The sequence below is a fragment of the Heterocephalus glaber genome, unplaced genomic scaffold (genome assembly GCF_053883595.1).
Source record: "Heterocephalus glaber isolate CG9 unplaced genomic scaffold, H.glaber_assembly_v1.0 deba00001555, whole genome shotgun sequence".
In the NCBI taxonomy this organism is placed as follows: Eukaryota; Metazoa; Chordata; class Mammalia; order Rodentia; family Bathyergidae; genus Heterocephalus; species Heterocephalus glaber.
This window is the reverse complement of record NW_028258346.1, coordinates 7,552,106-7,569,641: the sequence shown is the minus strand read 5'-3', so window position 1 is coordinate 7,569,641 and position 17,536 is coordinate 7,552,106. Positions and strand designations below refer to the sequence as shown.

The window sequence follows — 17,536 nt, the reverse complement described above, 5'->3', positions numbered from 1 at the left end:
AAAAGGAACTTGGCAGAAAGAATTGGAAATGAAGGCACAACTGCCAAGTAGAACTAATCAAAGTTGGGAGGCAAGAGGAACTCATGCAAGTGGAGGCAGCAAGGCACTTAGGAGGAAGATGCGCCCATGGACAAGATCCAGGAGTGATTCCCATGGTCACCTGAAAGTGGTCAACAGGCACTGACGGCAGAAGGCACTGTGTGGAGGCCTTGTCCAGAGCCAGTGAGAGGCAGAACCACAGAGCTTCACAGGGTGGTGCCCAGGAGGACACCTGGTAGGCTGGGACATTTCAAATGGGTCCCCTCAAGTGGCCACAGAGATTGCCTAAAGGGGAAGAACGGTCCTCAAGGATATGGGTCCCTTTGCCTTCCCACTCCAACCAGACATGGCTTCTGTGCAGTTGGAGGAGGTGAATTCTGGAAATGGTTGTGTTGATGCGATCTCTGAACTCAGCTAGGAGCAGAAGAGTGACCCATAGTTTTCCTCAACTTCATCTCTCTGCCCCGACTCTAATTTTTTGTTTGTAGTTTGTTTGTTTTTGTGGTGCTGGGGATTAAACCTAGGGCCTTTGCACGGAACTACATCCCCAGACCTACCTTTTATTTTGAGACAGGATCTTGCTGAATTGCCCAGGCTGGGCTCAAACTTACTAGCTCCTGCCTCAGCCTCCCAGAGTGCAGTGATTACAGGCACACACCTCCATGCCCAGCTACCCCAGCCTTTAGAGATGAAGAAAGAGAACCAAGCGACTTAAGTGGCTTCCTCAGGGTCACAAGCCTGAGAGGAGACAGAGTTGGACTTTGAACCCAAACTTTGGACTCCCCACTTCCTTCCCCCTTTCCAGCTTCAATTGCCCTGTGTTCTCCATCTTGCCAAACAGGGATGCAAATAATAAATACTAAGGGAATGCAATAAGCCTTGGCTGCAGTTCAGGTGAATGGCGAGCTTCGCAAAAGTGTGCTTCCATGCTAAATGCACATCGAAATCACCCAGGGAGCTTTAAACAAACAAATATTCATCCCCAGGCTGCAAGGCACCACTTACTTAGAATCTCCAGGGGAGGGCCCAGGCATTAGTGTTTCTGAAAGCTCTCCGAGTGACTCCCATGTGCAGTCAGGACTGTGAGTCTTTGAGCTGATGTGTTGCATACACCTGGCTCCTCCCCATGTCGGTGTTTCTGAGCAGAGATCGTGGATGAGACACCATCTGTGTCACACACAAGCCGCTCTCATCCTCCCTCTCTGCCATACTGCCTCTTGATTTGGCCTTCATACTTGTGGCGGTGACTAATTAATCCTCCCGGAACCATCCAAGAAGACCTGCTCGTGGGTGAGCCATCTGGAGCTCCTCCTTGGTTGACTCGGACTCTGAGGAGGTTGAAGGAAGGAAAGCAGGCGATGACTCACCCTCCAGATGAAGCACAGAAGTTGCATTTGTTCAGGGAGGGTCATGGTAGCTGGGGCTGTAACTTCTGCCCTGCCCCTCCGCGATCCTGGATGGTACATCTTTTCTTTCCCCCTGCCCCTGTCCACACTCACCCCATGGACAGGAAGCCTTCTTCCATTTCTGTTCACAGGGCGAATCTGGCATTTCATCAACAGAGTGTGTCTGTAAAGTGCTTTGGGGACTACACAGCTCACCCACTCGACAGTATTCTTTCATAGCAGGAGTCTCTGTATAAATGGGGTGGGGAAATAGGCATCCATCAATCACCAATGATTCTTTGAACACCTGTTTTGTATTCCAGAGACGATGTTACAGCCCTGTCCACATTCTCCTTTTGGGTTCCAGCACTCATCCCACAGCTGCTGTGTGTGGCAGCTGCAGATGCCTCTGGCTGCTGCCCTCTTGGGAGGAGATCTCCTGTAATGGGCTCCTCTTCCAGGAAGTGGCCCCAGACCATGGTTGACTGGTATGGAGTACAGTCGCAACTCCTTGCCTTAAGTCTGGTATGGTTTATCCTCCTGAAAATCAAGGCCGGCCAGCACTGCCCTGAACCACTTTCTTGCTCAACACCCTCCCCTTCCCAGTTCCCTGCTTCCTCCCCTCCCTTAGAAGTGCACCCTTAGCTCCGAGATGCTTTCTTGGAATCCCCTCTGGGACACTGACCTGCAGGTGTTTCGAGAGCTGCCAAAATGTTCAAGACACGATTCTTCCTCCGTCCTTTACAGAAGCAAGGCCTGAACAAGCAAAAAGTGAAAAGGAAATGAAGCAAGAACAGTGGTGATCGTGTGGGACCAGAAAATGGGTATTACATGATTTTTAGAAGTGTTTTAGAGGTAGAAGGTTTTGAAGGAGAGTGGTGGAGACACATGAGAACGATTCTGGGAGGGGAAATGGCATGGACTAAAGCATGAAGGCAAGAAAGCACCAGGTGCAGGATGCGAAAGTCTGGTGCAGGAATTAAAAACTAGGGACATCGAATTTCCTCAGGACGACTGGAAAGACAGGGGTTACTGGGCTCCCAGGGTGTCCCATCCAGTAGGCCTAGGGTAGACTTGAGAATTTGCATTTCAAACAAATTCTCAAGGGGAGCTCGTGCTGATGCCCTGGGAATGATTCTTTAAGAACCTCTATAATAAGATTTAAGTAGTGGGATAAGATTTGAGAGGCCAAGAATTAGTATTTCCCATACATCCTTACTCCTGCTCAGCAGATTTCAGGGGAGAGGGGAACTACTCAACAAATGAAAATTCAGGTTCTTGATTCCTGATCATTGAGAGGATGTTCACAAATCTATTAGAGGAGCAATAACTAATAACTAATAATAGCTGTGACTCACAGATGCAAGGACCAGGACTTGAGAGAGAAAGGGATCTAGTGGATTTCAGAACTTTGGCTCTGGATATCAGAAAATAAAGTCTCCAAGACTGGGGTTGCAGGGTTTATACCAAAAACCAGGGATCCAAAAACTAGGGCCTGTGATCTGTTTTTGTAAATAAAGATTCACTGGAACACATCCACACCCATCAGTTACATATTGAATAGGTAGCTTTCAAGATGCAAAGAATGAGTAGTTATCCCAGGAACAGAATGTTCTACAAAACCAAAAGTATTTACCCCCTGGCCCTTTTTAGAAAAAGGCCACCAAAAACCATAGAGTATAACACGGGGCGGAGGGCAGAGGGGCTGGTGATGGGAGGTCAATATTCCAGTCCCTGACAAAGGGGGAATGAGTGTCCTACCAGCAGGAGGGAAAGATGATGATCATCCAGGCTGCACAGAAAAGAGAATATGAGCAGAGTTAAATTTAGTTATAGGAAAGGAAACTTCCATTTTTACATTTCTAATTAAAAACTCGTATTGGCCAGGGGTAATTTAGCAGGATTGGGATGAGAAGCCCAGGGCCCAGGACAGGAAGGTACCTGTGGAGAACATTTGCCCTTGGAGGATGGGACAGGCCCTGTCTCCTTTGCAGGTCGCCCTTTGCAAGGTTACCCCCCATCCTTGCCCAGCATTCTAAATTCTAATGAGAAGTTACGCCTAAACCAGTAAGCTGTTTAATGCCAAATCTTTTTTGTTTAGGCTTACAGAACCCAGAATGTCTAGTGGCCCTCAGATTACATGGAACATGAAATTTCTCCTGTATTCTTTAGTACTGTATGTCAACTACCAGAAAGCATGTAAAGTGCTGTGAGCTTTCACTTGTGGAAGAGCACTGTGTCTGCCTGAAGAATGGCAGGAAGTAACCCCAGGAGCTAGAGCTCCATTGCAATGTGCCGGCCAGTAAAGAAGGACAAAAGGAGGCCTGTGCCCAGGATGACGAAGACCCCACCCAACATGTCATCTTCTGTCTTGCATCCTGCGTCCTCTGCTCCTCCTTTCCCTCCCTATGAAAGCCCTTTGTGCCCCTGAGGTCCCCAAGGCGGGGTTCTGAGGCAGTGCTCCCTCCCCATGTTCTCAAAATGCCAGCTCTTTAATAAACTGCTTTCCTTCCCACCAACATTCATCTCTCAATATTGGCTCCTGAGCAGTGAGCAGCTGGACCTAGGTCTGGTAAAAACTTGTCAAGTGCTTCAAAGGGTGGCTTTGGATTGATTTTTATTGAGAACCTCCTCTGCACTGTTATGGGTAATAGTCATAGACCTCTCTGTGTACTTAATTGCAAATGCAGTAAGTAGATAGTATACCCATTTCACAGGTGCAAACTGATACCGGGAACTCTTTTTTTGTTTGTTTTTTGGTTTCTTTGGTACCAGGGATCAAACTCAGATCCTTGAGCTTGTGCAGCAGGCATCGAAACCACTGAGCTAAATCCCCAGCCAACTGATCCTGGGAACTCTTGAAGAAGTAGCATGTGGCTAGTGAAGGACTTCAGGGAACAGGCAGGGTACCTGGCTGAGGGAAGGGCCCCCAGGATAACCATTTGCGATTATCTCCTATAGGAAAAGGTAAACCATTAACGCTTTGAAAAGAGGGCTCCTAAAGGTACAAAGAGACTGAAGTCTGAGTAGAGACTCCATCTGGCTGTCTGCCAGCTAGACTGTACCCTTAACAAAGAACAATCTCTCCTTGCTCTACCTGGGCCACCTCATGGCCCACAGAAGCACTGGGCAACATCTTTTAAAACATCAGTCTGATGTGATTTTTTGCCATTTCTTTCAATATCTCTATAGATAAGATTCTTAATGAGATCGAATTGCTAGACTTCCAAAAACCTTCCTCCTGGAAGGCCCACTTATTATTTCAGGGCTGCTATTCCTTTCTCTGAATTTTTTCCTCTCCCAACTCCCACAATACTTGTCATGGAACTCTGTGCTCACAGCTCCTGTCTCCTTCTGCCTGGCCCCTCCCAGGGTAAATTGGCTTTGTAAACCTTCTGTTTGTTTTCTGGCCTCTGCCGGTTCACTTCCTAGGCATCCGCTCTGGTCAGTCTAGGGCCTTAGGGCCTAAGGTCCTAAGGGCTGAGAATGAGGAAAGAGCCAAAGAGGCAAGAGAGAGCAACCTCAGGAGAATGGGGACTGAAAACAATGGGCAGGCAGATGGCAGCAGGGCTCCCAGGCACAGCCCTATGAACTGTGCTCGGCACATCTCTGGGACGGACCCTTCCCGCCACCAAGCCTGTGTGGTGACACAACACTTCTAGAGTTGTGCTGGGCACAGCTATTTGCAGAGGCTGGGCGTAGGAAGCAGCCCTAGGAGAAACAGACACAGCCTGCAGCACGGAATGAGACTCCTCAGGGCAGCTCTTCCCAGCCAGCCCTCTTGAGAGGGCTTTGGAGGGGCAGGAGCGGCTGCCTGCCTGGGCCCGGGAGCATCTCTGACGTGAAACCTGCTAAGGGGTTCTGCGAGTCCCATTGATCCTGAGAAACTGAACCAATAACATAGATACAGATACATAGCAATAGACTTGTGTTGAAGAATTGGCTCACGTGGTTACGCAAGCTGAGAAACCCCATGGACCTGTCACCCACCACTGAAGCACCAATGTCCAAAGGCAGGAGAAGAGGGTGTCCCAGTGTATGCAGAAAGCAAATGTGCCCTTCCTTCCTCCGCCTTTTAATTCTTCGTGGATCCTCAATGGACTGGATAATGCTCACCTATGTTAGTAAGGTGAATCTTCTGCACTCATCTATCTGCTTCAATGCTGATTGCTTCTGGACCTACCCCTGTAAACGCACCAAGAAATAATGTCTGACCAGCTATCTGGGCATCCCATAGCCCAGTCAAATGGATACAAACCAACCATCACAGGGGCTTTCTGACGTACTCAGAAGCTAGGCTTCCTTTCCAGGAGTTCCTCAACTGCAGAGGGACACGTGACGCTGCCACTGGTGAATGGCCACCCTCATTCACAGAGCTTCTGTCAATGGGCCCTAGCCCCAGCCACAGGCCTGAGGGACAGGGTCACAGAAAGTCCAGCCCTGTGCACAGAAAGTCCTCAAGTGGATAGGACAGGAAACTCTGGGCCCTACACAACACAGGTGCCAAAAGAGGAAACTCCCCTAGGATTGACACCACAAGAATTCAAGGCCTGGAACCCCCACATTGCATGAGGTTTGGTGATGTGAATCACCATCACAGAATTATTGCTTTATAAGGCATTTCAAGTTATTTCTGGGTGCTGATGTGGCTGAGGATATTCAAGTAGTCAGCCCACATTTCAATGTGTCTCTAGACAGCTAACAGCTCTTTACACCTGGGCTCCCCAAACCCCAGGATTTTGGGGGTCCTTCATGAAATTCAGGGGAAGGGATGGGTTGTATATCTACTTATCTGCATCAAAATTGCATTCCTCAACTTCACACCTACTTTGGAAGTAACCCAAAGTACAAGGAACGTCTGTGAAGTCTGTCGTCACCCGAACCCACTCTGAGCTACTCCATCGTCCAGCCCAGAGGTAGGGTGTTGGCCAGGAAGAGGGTGCCAGAAGTGACTGCACATGAGATGCATCCGGCTCCTGCTCTTCCCTAGCAACCTGACCTTGAGTTAGTAACTGAACACTCATTGGCACATCTAAAGGATGCAGTTATAATGCACATGTGCCGTATGGTTGGTGTGAAGGCTGTGTGAGACAGCACATGTAAAGTGCTTGGTGTAATACATTTGGCTGCTGTTATTAATGGGTCCCACAACTCAGAATGGTCTGCATCTCTCACTCAGCAAGGCTGGGGAGGGGAGGAGAAGACACCGTGGGCTTTGCCCCTGCTGGGGTCAGGACAGAGTGCAGGACCTGGAGACAGAGGCTACTGGAGCTGCTCTGGTTACCAAGGCCCAGCAGAGCAGTCCGGCCCCTCCCAGCCAGGCTGGCCCACAGGTCCAATCGGAAAGGCACACTTGGGAGATTTTGTTGTAGAAAATGAGGCCCCAGGCTCAGAATTTGGAAGACTGTGGCTGACCATCAGTGCTCTGCCAGACTCCTTACCTTCTGGGGGTATTTGCACCCCAGCAGCCTGCATCCAGGTCCCTAGGCAGCCCCCTCTGAGGTATGGCCTCGGAGCCACACTGGCCTGGCAACTCCCCCTGACTCCTGCAAGGAAGCCTTGCAGGCTGAGATGGCATCTGACCTGTCACAGTGCCCAGAGGATCAGAGACGTGTCAAGGGCAGGGCACACCTCTGCCACTGGTAGGCCTGTGGGTCAAAGTTCTTGGATTGCTGGCCACACAAACAGACTTTGGAGAAGTTCCGAGAAACAAAGAGAATGCATTGAGAAAGGTTTAAGGAAGTCCCCAGAGCTGACAGGGTGGCAGGGAACTGGCTAGGAAAAGAAAGTATTAGGAATTGAATGGAACCCCCAAAGGCTGTATGTTGAACCCTTAACCTCCAGTATCTCAGGATTGACCTTATTTGGAAATGCAGTTGTTGAAGATATAATTCATCAAGATGAGGTCATTAGGGTGGGTGCTAGTCCAAATGACTGGCGTCTTATAAAAAGGGGCAATTTGGAGGCAGGCTCCTCAGTGAAGAATGACAGCACAAGGACATGAAGATGGCCATCCGCAACCAAAGAAGAGGCCTCGGGTCACCTTGATTACAGACTCCTGGACCCCAGGACTGTGCAACAATAAAATTTCTGTTGTTTATGACACTCAGTTTAGCCCCTAAAAAGGAACTCGGTGGGAAACCAAGGAGCTCAGGGAGGGGCTTGCATCAGGACAGCACAGAGGGGTTAGGTGAGAGCAACTGCTTTTGACTTTGTGTCCTTCTGTCCTAGGATTTGGGAGAGAGAGAGAGAGAGAGAGAGAGAGAGAGGAGAGAGGAGAGAAATCAAGAGAGAGAGAGACAGAGACAGAGAGAAAGAGATTGAGAGACACGGGGGGGGCTAGATCTGGTTACCCATCCCACCAGGCTGTGCCAGTGTGGAGAGATAATGCCCTGTGAATGATATGGGTGGTCCCTTGTCTCCCTTTTTCTTTTGCTGTTTTCTTTTTGTCTCTTTTTCTGTGGCACAGGCATTTTTTAATTTTTTGCCCTGAGACAGGGTCTCACTGAGTTGTTCAATCAGGGCTTGAACTTTAGATCTTTCTGCCTCAGCCTTGCAGAGTGCTGGAGTCACAGGCGTGGACCATCACACTCAGCCGGTGGCTTTCTTTTTGAAATGTGCACAGGATAATCCAACGGATGACACTAGCTTAGGCAGCAAGGTGTCCATGCCCAGCTCGGCCCAGCTGCTGGGCACTGAGGCCCTGTGCACTGTGTTGTCTCCTCATCTCCTGGGCACCAGTGGCTCTCACCCCAGGTATCTCAGGGGCTTCACAGTGCAGGAGGCCCGACCAGGCTGCCTATGGAGAGACATTCTCCCGAGTGGCCCCTGTGCCTAAGGTGGAGCTGGTCACGTCACCTGCAGATGCTTCACCTTCTATGAGGCTCATCACGCCCTGAAGACCACTTTGTTTGGAGCTCGGTGAGGCAGAGCGCCCCCCACCCAAGGCTCTGAAAGGCTGAGTGACTTGTCTTGGGACTCAGTGATCAGAGTTCGGACTTCCCACTCCGCTGCTCCAGGTAGGGAAGGCTGCAACTTCCTCAGGAACTGCACATGGGGAGGAGAGAAAGTGCAGGTCCATGAAAAACAGCTCGGTCCGTGATGAAGGGGATAAATTCATTCCTTCACTCCCTCACTCCTCCTTTCCCAGGTCCAGGGGGTGTACTCCTCCTTGACTTCTGAGGAAAAAATGCATTTTGAATCTTCTTGATTTTTTTCTCAAAGTGTTTATGTCTTTAAAAGCTGTTTACGATCCTTGACATCCAGCAAACCTCATTTGTCTATAGAGCAGAAAAAGGAAACCCAAAGGCTTGGGCAGATACCTTTGGATTCGAATCTGTCTGAGGACTTAGCAGTCCAGTGAGAGGGGCAGGTCTCTCAGGGACCAGACTCTCCAAGTCAGAGCCAACAAGACCCGCCCTCCAGCCGTCAGTGGGCAGCACAGGTTTGGGAGAAGAAGGGCGGCTCTCTGTGGAAAAGCCAGTGCCTTCTCCAGCTGCTGGAACCAAGGTGGCAGGGTCTTGAAGACCCTCTCCTCCCAGCAGGAAGTGCTGAGCCTGACCTCAGCCCCCGAGGCCCTCTGGCCCGTGCTTGGTTCCAAGAAGCTTTTCTCTGCTGGCAAGAACTCTCTCCCTCCATAGAGAACTATTAAGACCATTTGTTCAAAAGTGTGGTTCAACTCTGATATTTCTTGCTTAATTTTTTTTTTTGTCTAGTTTATCTACTTGTGACAGTATGGCATTGAGGTCTCTCTATGGATAATTGTGTTGATATTTATCTGACCTTTTATGTCCAGTAGTATATATTTTATGAAGTCAGGTCCACCAGTATTTGGTGCATATATATTTACAACTGTTATCTCCCCCTGTTCAATTGTTCCCTTAACCAATATGTGCTAATCTTCTTTGCCTCTTCTGATCAGTTTTGGCTTCACATCCACTTTGCCTGAAAATAAGACAGCTGCTCTGCTTGTTTTTGGGCTTCTACTGTGTGAAATATGGTTTTTCATTCTCTGATTTTTTAGTCTATGAATTTCTTTTTGGATTAAATATGTTTCTTGTATGTTGCTTACTGTTAATTTTATTTTTTTAATCCAATCTCCCAATCTATGTTTGGAGAGTTGAGACCATTCACCTTGAGAGTTACTACTGAAAGGTATGGATTTGTTTGTGACATTTCATTATTTTCTCCATTCTATAGGTTGCCAGCTATTCTGCAGACAGAAGACTAATGTCTAAAATACATAAAGAACTCAAAAAATTAGACCCCTAAAATAAAAGAACCAATCAAACAATGAGCAACTGAAATGAATAAACATTTGTCAGAAAAAGTACAAGTATCCAATAAATACATGAAAAAAATGTTCAACATTTCTGGCCATTAGAGAAATGCAAATACCAACAACACTGAGATTTCCTCTTATTCCATAAAGAATGGTCATCATCAAGAAATCAGAAAACAACAAATTCTGGCCAGGGGCTGGGGGTTGGGGGGAGGACCCTTCTACATTGCTGATGAGAATGTAAACTAGTACAACAACTATAGAAATCTGTGTGGAGATTCCACAAAAACTAAAAAGAGAAATTCCATTTAATCCAGCTGTTCCCCTTGTAGGTAGCTTCTTGAAAGAGTTAAAGACATCATATTACAGTATGATAATCATACTCATGTTTATAGCAGCACAATTCAAAATAGCTAAATCTTGGATGCAGCCTATATGTCCATCAACAAATGAATGGATAAAGAAAATGTATTTATACACAATAGAGTACCACTCTGCTGTAAAGAAGGATAAACTTGAGTCATTTGTAGGAAAATGGATATACCTTGAGACCGTAATGTTAAGTGAAATAAATCCAACACACAAGCTTAAATATTTATGGTTTCTCTTACATGAAAAACCCAAAATATAATAATTAAAGACCAAAATAAAAGATAATAGGAAAAGGAGATCTTTTGCAAATGGAAAGGGAAACAAGAGATAGAAGGAGGAAAGAGAGAGAAGGGAAAGTAAAAAGAATTAAGATATGGGGGCCGGGGATTTAGCTCAGTGTTTTCACTGCCTGCTGTGCAAGCGCAAGGACCCAAGTCTGATCCCTGGTACCAAAAAAAAAAAAAAAAGAATTAAGATGTGTTATGTACGTGTACCAACTCCCCATGATGAACGTAATCATTATGTACTGCAAACATGAACTAATAAAGACAAAACTAAATTTAAAAATAATTTTTTTAAATACCTCTCTCTATACTGAGAAACACGCATGGTTTCAAGGTCACCAGTCATTGCCTGTTCCCCCAGAGTATCTGCAGAAAGAGAAGACAAAGAGGACATGCCTTAGTCTGTGTGGGCTCCTATGACAAAACACCTTGGACTGGGTAACTTATAAGCAACAGAAATGTACTGCTCACAGTTCTGGAGGTCAGGAACTCCCAGGTCATGTGCCAGCAGGTTCAGTGTCTGGTGAAGGCCCATTTTCTCCTAGATGGCACTTTCTGGCTGGATCCTCACGTAGTGCAAGGGGCTACCTGACTCTTAAGAGTCTCTTTTATAGGTCACCAATCTCATTTCAGGCCCCATCCTCAGGTCCTAAGATGTCCCAAAAGTCCCATCTCCTAATGCTATCACATCAGGGGTTAGGTGTCAACCTATGAATGTGGAGGGACACAAACATTCAGGCCACAGCAGGTGTAACCCATGACACCTTCAGCTGTGCCTGGCCCTCACAGGCCTCCCATGTGTTGCCAAGTTAGGTGGGTGCTTCCTGGTCTCCTCCCCCACAACCCAAGGCTTGGGATCAGTTCCAGGATTCCTATGCCATGCATTAAGGAATATGCTTCATTGGAGAAAGGAGCAGAGAGCAGGGCCAAAGTGCGGTCAGAGAAGAGGAGCCCAGGTTCCCTGACTGTCCCACCAGGTAGGAGCACCTCAGCCTGGGCTCTGCTCAGCTTGCAGGCTCATCTGGGTTTCGAGGACAGAAGCCTCCCCATAGGCCTCCTTTCCTGCAGGGAAACCTCAAAAGCTGATGTGATGGGGGGAGAAGGGGGATGGGTACCTGGCCCAGCCTGGGCCAGGCGGCTGGATTTGGGGGCACAGCCAAGGGCCAGAAAATGTGCATTCTCGCCTAAGGAGCCACAGCAGACTCTGTGATGTCCCTTTCCCTGGAGAGTTGGGGTGGGGGGCAAGTGATAGGATACTCTGCAATCCTGTCACTTTGCATTAAAAATATACCTGATTAGCTGGACATGGTGGCACACACTTCTAATCCCAGCTACCTGGGAGGCTGAGGCAGGAGGATTCAAGCTCTAAGTCAGCTTGGGAAACTTAGTGAGACAAAATCAAAAAACAAGGGCTGGGTTGGGGCTCAGTGGTAGAGTGCTTACCTAACACGTGTGAGGCCCTGGGTTCAATGTCCAGTAATGCGAAAAACAAAAAACAAAACCAGAACACCAGACCAAAGCCTGACAGTCAGGCCTGATCCCCAGGCTTCCTTCCCAAGGATAGAAAGTGAAACATTCACAAAGCCATCAGCCCTCAGCAGAATCACAAATTTCATTTTGGGGTCACATAGACACCCCTCCCTGAGGAGCAAGTTAAATTCGGAGTGCTTTCTTTTGACACAGGCGGTAAAAAGGCAAGCCCAGTACAATCAGATCCCTAAAGGGCAGCCCAAGGAGGACTTTTGTTTCATCCTCACTCTTCCTACAAAGCAGAGGGTTTCACAGTCTGTGAGCAGCGTGACACAGCTGACAGCTGTCCAGTAGGAGGACAGATGACGGCTGAGCCAGCCTTGCTGCAGCCACTGCTCAGCACCCTGGCTCTGAGGTGAGCTGAGGTAAACTATTGTGTCTGCTTTGGAATAAAGAGACTGAACAGGATGATCCAAGCCTTGTTCTGAAAGGAACAATTTATTTAAAAATAAACTTTTGTTTGGGAAGAAAAGAAGAGCAAGCAGCTCATGTTTCCAGTGACTTCTAGATTAAACCCTGTGTCCCACATGAAGGCCAGGAGACCCTGGAGCCAAACAGGAAGAGACTGTGTCCGTGGCTCCGTGGCCTGTTAGCTACGTTCTCTCTGCCCAGAGGTGACAGACCCAGACCCCAGCTCTTCCTCAACGCCAGAAAGGCCAGAATAGGAAAAAGGGAAAGCTGTGGGCCGGCAGGAGTGGCTGCAACTGAGAATTCTGCGTGACACAATCCAGACCATTCATTAAGCACCAGCATCCCACTGCTTAATCCTAGGAACAACTCCATGAGGTAGATACTGGTTTTAATCATCTGGATTACACAGGTAAAATTTTAAAAACCTGTGACAATGTCTGCTTAGGGGTGAATAGATAAACAGTGGTACATCCAGACAATGGAATCCTACTTGGTGCTAAAAGGAAATGAGCTGTTAAGCCACAAACAGACACAAGGAACCTTCAGTGGATGTGGTTAAGCAAAAGAAGCCAACGTGGAAAGGCTACAGCCCACAGGACTCCAACTATGTGACATTGTGGAAAAGGCAAAGCTGTGGAGACAGCAAAAAGACCAGTAGTTTGCAGGGGTGGGGGTGAATGGGCAGGTAGGGAGGTTTTTTGTTTGTTTGTTTTTGTTTTGTGGTACTGGAGATCGAACTCAGGTCCTTGAGAACTCAGGTTCTTGCGCTTGCGCAGCAGGCGAAACCACTGAGCTAAATCCCCCGCCCATTACATAGTATATTTAATACTCATGTCACACACAGGTAACTACATGCCAGCTATCGTTATGTATATAATTCACTTAATTTTTATAACGCTCCTATGAGGTAGCTATTATTAGTAGTAACGCTATTTTACAGATGGAGAAACTGGGGACAGGGAGGTTAACATCACACAGACAGTGCTGGGCTTTAGACCCGGAGAGTCTGACTCCAGGCTATGTATGTGTAACTGGTATGGAAGGACGGTGCTGCCCCCTGGACCAAATAGATACTTAGAGGTGACCTCAAGGAGCTGTAGAGCTTGATGGGAGCGGTTGATTTGATCAGTCGTTTTTGTTTTGGACTCGCCCAATCGAAGAGGCTTGTGAAGTTTTCAAACTGAGAAAACTATGTTCCAGGAAGTGGAGAGTTGGGATAAAAACGATCTACAGGAAGCTCTCCAGAGCATGGCTGCTGCTGTCAGGGTCAGGTCCTCTGCGGGCCTCACTCCTCAGCTGTGTCCTCCAGGCTGCTCCCTTCACCAGTATTAGCTAAGAAAACTCACTTGGCCCCCAGCGCTCTTCCCCTGGCTTAGAGGAGAAAGCACCGGAAGTATCCATGTGCAGCCACGTCTGGGGTCTTCTTGGCTCTGTTAGGGGGATTCACAGAAATGTGCAGCCTCCTCTTCAGCGCCTTCACTGCAGGATGAGTTGGCAGCACAAGGGGCCCAGGACACCACTCACCTCCCACGTCTGTCCCCACCCCGGCCCTGTGCCAGCTGCTGCTGTCCCCAGCACAGAGGTGTGGGGGTGGAGTGTCTTCAAGGAGCCAGGCAGAGGTGACCTCCAAGGACTCGCCAGCTTCCGGCTTCCGGTTTCCAGGTCCCACCCCTGGGGCGGCTGTGCTGGCACAGGTATAACAAGCCTGGGCCTGGGCCAGACAGCAGCTCCCTGCTCCATCCCCAAGACTCCAAGGTAGCTGCAGGGTGGGGGTGTTGGAACCCACATTCAGACCATGGCAGTGGAAAAGGCAGGCTGAGGGGTGTCCCCGAGGTAACCTGAGCCTGCTGACTCCCTAGGGTGCACTGTGGCCTCCCAGGAACAACCGTTGCTACCTCTGCTCAGGAACCACACTCTGACAATCAATGCCTTCCTTCCTGTGACCTTCCTGAGGCCTCTGAGGCATGGTGCTGTTCCAAGTGACCGCTCAGGTTTGCCACCAGCCAGGCTGAGAACCCCAGGGCCTTGCATTCCCCTCCTAGCACTGTGCTGGCCAGGTCAGCAAAGGCCACTGGAAGCTGACAGCACAGGCCCCAGAGGGCCCAGGCCTCTGACACAGATCCTGGTCTCTGTACACACACAACCTCTGCCCTGCAGACTGCTGACAAGCACTGCCTGGGTTTGGGGATAAACCCAGACAATCAGTGCCATGGATTCCCAGCTCCTAGGGACATCCCGACACCTGCCTAGGGCCACCCTCTGGCAGGCACCCCAAATGGAGGCCCTCAAATAGGGCAGGGGCAGGCAAGAGGTCTACAAAGGGCTTTTTGGTTTTTATTTTTTATTATTCGGTACCAGGAATTGAACTCAGGACCTGCGCTTGCCAGGAAGAGGTGGTGCCGCTGTGCTATATCCCTGGCTGTTTGTTTTTTGAGACAGAGTCTCACTAAGTAGTTTAGGCTGGCCTCAGTTCACTATGTAACCCAGGCTGGCCTCACACTCATAGCCTCAGCCTCCCGAGCCCTACCTCCTCATAGCCATACCCACCTGGCTCAGCCTCCCACGTACTAGGATTCCACCACGCCCAGAAAGGGCTTCCTGAGCCAGCTAATATCAAGACTAGACCTACAGCTGAGGCACAAGCAAACACTCCTCAGGGTATCCCAGGTCCAGACTAGGGCACTGACTGCAGAGAGAGGCTGGGCCAGCGTTCGAGGGAGTCAGCACTGGAGAGATGGAGCCAAGGCACCCGGGCAGCCCCACCCGACAGGGGTCCCTTCCCAGAGCCGACATGGCCCCCTGACTTCCAGGCAGGACGTTCCCTACTGTCCCCTCTCCTCTTTGCCACCTCTTCCCTTCACTGTACACTTCCCATACAGAGAAGGCCTTTGCACATACAAAGAGCTGGGAGGCCTCCTTGGTGTGCAGCCCCGGCCTGGATTTTGTCTCTGTGTCTTAGTCTGGACTCTGAACCCAGGTGTGGAATGAAGCTTGGGTAGTGGGCAGGTGCTGTGGTGTTCACCTATAGAGAGAGTGTCCCCAAGGACACTGGTCACACTGGAAAGATGGTGCCCGATAACCAACTTTCCTATGTGTAATCCTTGCCTACGTGGAAGACTCTGATTTGCCCTCGATTTCCACTTCATGTGGAAGCAAAGGAGACTGCCCCTCCCTTGGGCTCCATCTGTTGAGTACTTTCGCATAGTGCCCAGCCAGTGACAGCCCCTTAATGCTCACTGTCAACGGAATAATCTATGGGCCTGTGCCAACTACCAAGATGCTGCCAATTGTTTAATTTTTAAAAGGAGTCAAAAATTCAGGGGTGTGGTGGCGCACACGTGTGACCCCTCACTTGGGAGGCTGAGGCAGGAGGATCACCACGAGTTCGAGGCCTGCCTGGGCTACACAGTGAATTGAAGGCCAGCCTGAGCTACAAAGCAAGACTCTGTTTCAGAAAAAGAAAAACAAAATTAGAACACTGAATGTCTATGGCCAATTCTTATTCAAACACAAAGAGGTGCATGGTTTATTAGTATGAAATCAGCTCCTCTCTGACACTGCTGATAAATACCAAGGTATTTGCCTCAAAATTTAACTTGAAAGGGCTGCCAAATTACAGCTCAGCCCTGATCTCACTCTGACCCTGTGCAGACTGTGTGAATGTGGGGTTTGAATGGACAGTTTTCTACATGGCTTTTGCTGCTTTTTATTTTTTTATTTTTAATTTTTTTTTTGCGGTACCGGGGATCGAACTCAGGACCCTGAGTTTGTGAAGCAGGCACGGTGCCACTGAGCTAAACCCCCAGATGCTGCTATTTATTTATTTATTTATTTATTTATTTATTGGTACCGGGGATTGAACTCGGGTCCTTGAGCTTTCAAGCCAGGCGGTGAAAACAGTGAGCTAAATCCCTTAGCTCAGTGGTTTCACCGGCTGCTGCTATTTAGAAGAGCCATAAACAACCCCATCAGCTAGAAAAGGGTGGGCGCCACTGGCAGGGATAAAGCTCCAGAGCCGCCCGAAGGCTCTGCACCCTCTCCTTCGCTCCATCCAAGACTCTCCCCTCTCGGCTTCCCCCGGTCACCTTGGCACCTGTCTATACTGAGATCCAACTGTTTCCCTAATCACCTCCACCCCCAGGATTAGGATAATAAATATGAAACTACACAAAAGTTAGGAGTTCAAGAAAACAAGACTGCCCTGCAGGGGACTGTTTCCCGGATTCCCAGGGCTCAGATCCCTGATACAAAATGGTGTGTGTCTGCCTATGACCTACACGCCTTCCCGTACACTCAGTCAGCTCTAGATTACTCACAGTACCGAATACTGTGTAAATGGCACGGACATCGTTACACTGCACTGGTTAGGGATTAATGACAAGGAAAAACAGCCTACACGTTCAGTAAGGATGCCACCACCGGGGCCTTACCTACGTGCCGGTCCGCAGCTGGCTGAATCTGCGAATGCGGATCGCGTGTTAGGGAGGTGAGCGTCAGCGTACTTAACGCCTTACGTGTGAGGAGCGCTAACAGCGGTAGCCAGTACGTACTAGTAACTTGCTGTCTCAGGTATTCCCTGTACCAAGCGTATAAGGAAAGTACTTTTAGCCCCACTCTATGTAAGTTTAGAAACTGAGGCCGAGAGTGTTTAGGTATCGTGTCCGAGGTACACGGAAGGGTCAGACTGCAGGCATCCATGGGCCTCTCTACTGGCCGCTGCTTGGCTCCTACCACGCCCCGGAGCTGGGGGATGTAGGCCCTGAGTGTCAGCTCCCCCCATGCTGTTGCCGCTTCACAGAGGCCAAAGCTGGGATGGGGCTGCAGGGTAAGTGTTGGGCCTCGCCCTCAGGGTCTCCCTGCCCATCTCCTGAGCGCTGGCCGGCGCGTTACATAAAAGGATTATGAAACCAACCCGCGGGCGGCGGTCCGGCTAAAAATAGAAGCGCAGTTCGCAGCCACAGCGAGGCCCAGAGCCATCTAGTGGTATGAAGTTATACCTGCAGTCCCAGCCGGTCTGCTCCCGGAATGATGGCTGAAAAGTTCTCAATTGTGAAACTTTCGTACGTACCTATATTGGGACTCTGAGTTACATTGCTTGGAAAGAAAACAGAGCTACAGCTTTTTTATTTGGGGGATTGCAATATTTTTTCCATCTGTACTAGAGGTTGAACCCTGGGCCCTTGCACATATTAGGCAAGTGCTCTACTACTAAGCTACACCCTAAGCCTTTTTTA

At 49.1% G+C, this 17,536-nt stretch overlaps 1 long non-coding RNA gene across 14 annotated transcripts in view; it reads right to left on the bottom strand.

The window, feature by feature from the left end:
* The window catches only part of LOC101721717 (uncharacterized), a 28,223-nt gene extending 10,965 nt beyond the window's left edge, over positions 1–17,258 (bottom strand). For 5 of the 14 annotated variants that reach the window (XR_015442857.1, XR_015442852.1, XR_015442861.1 and 2 more), the window contains exons 1-5: positions 10,833–16,724; positions 10,661–10,727; positions 2,110–2,180; positions 1,539–1,673; positions 1,045–1,367 (exon numbers count right to left, since the gene is read on the bottom strand). This is a non-coding gene — a long non-coding RNA (uncharacterized LOC101721717). The other 9 variants (XR_015442854.1, XR_015442864.1, XR_015442853.1 and 6 more) reach the window with 9 other exon arrangements.
* Between the last annotated feature and the right edge of the window lie 278 nt (positions 17,259–17,536).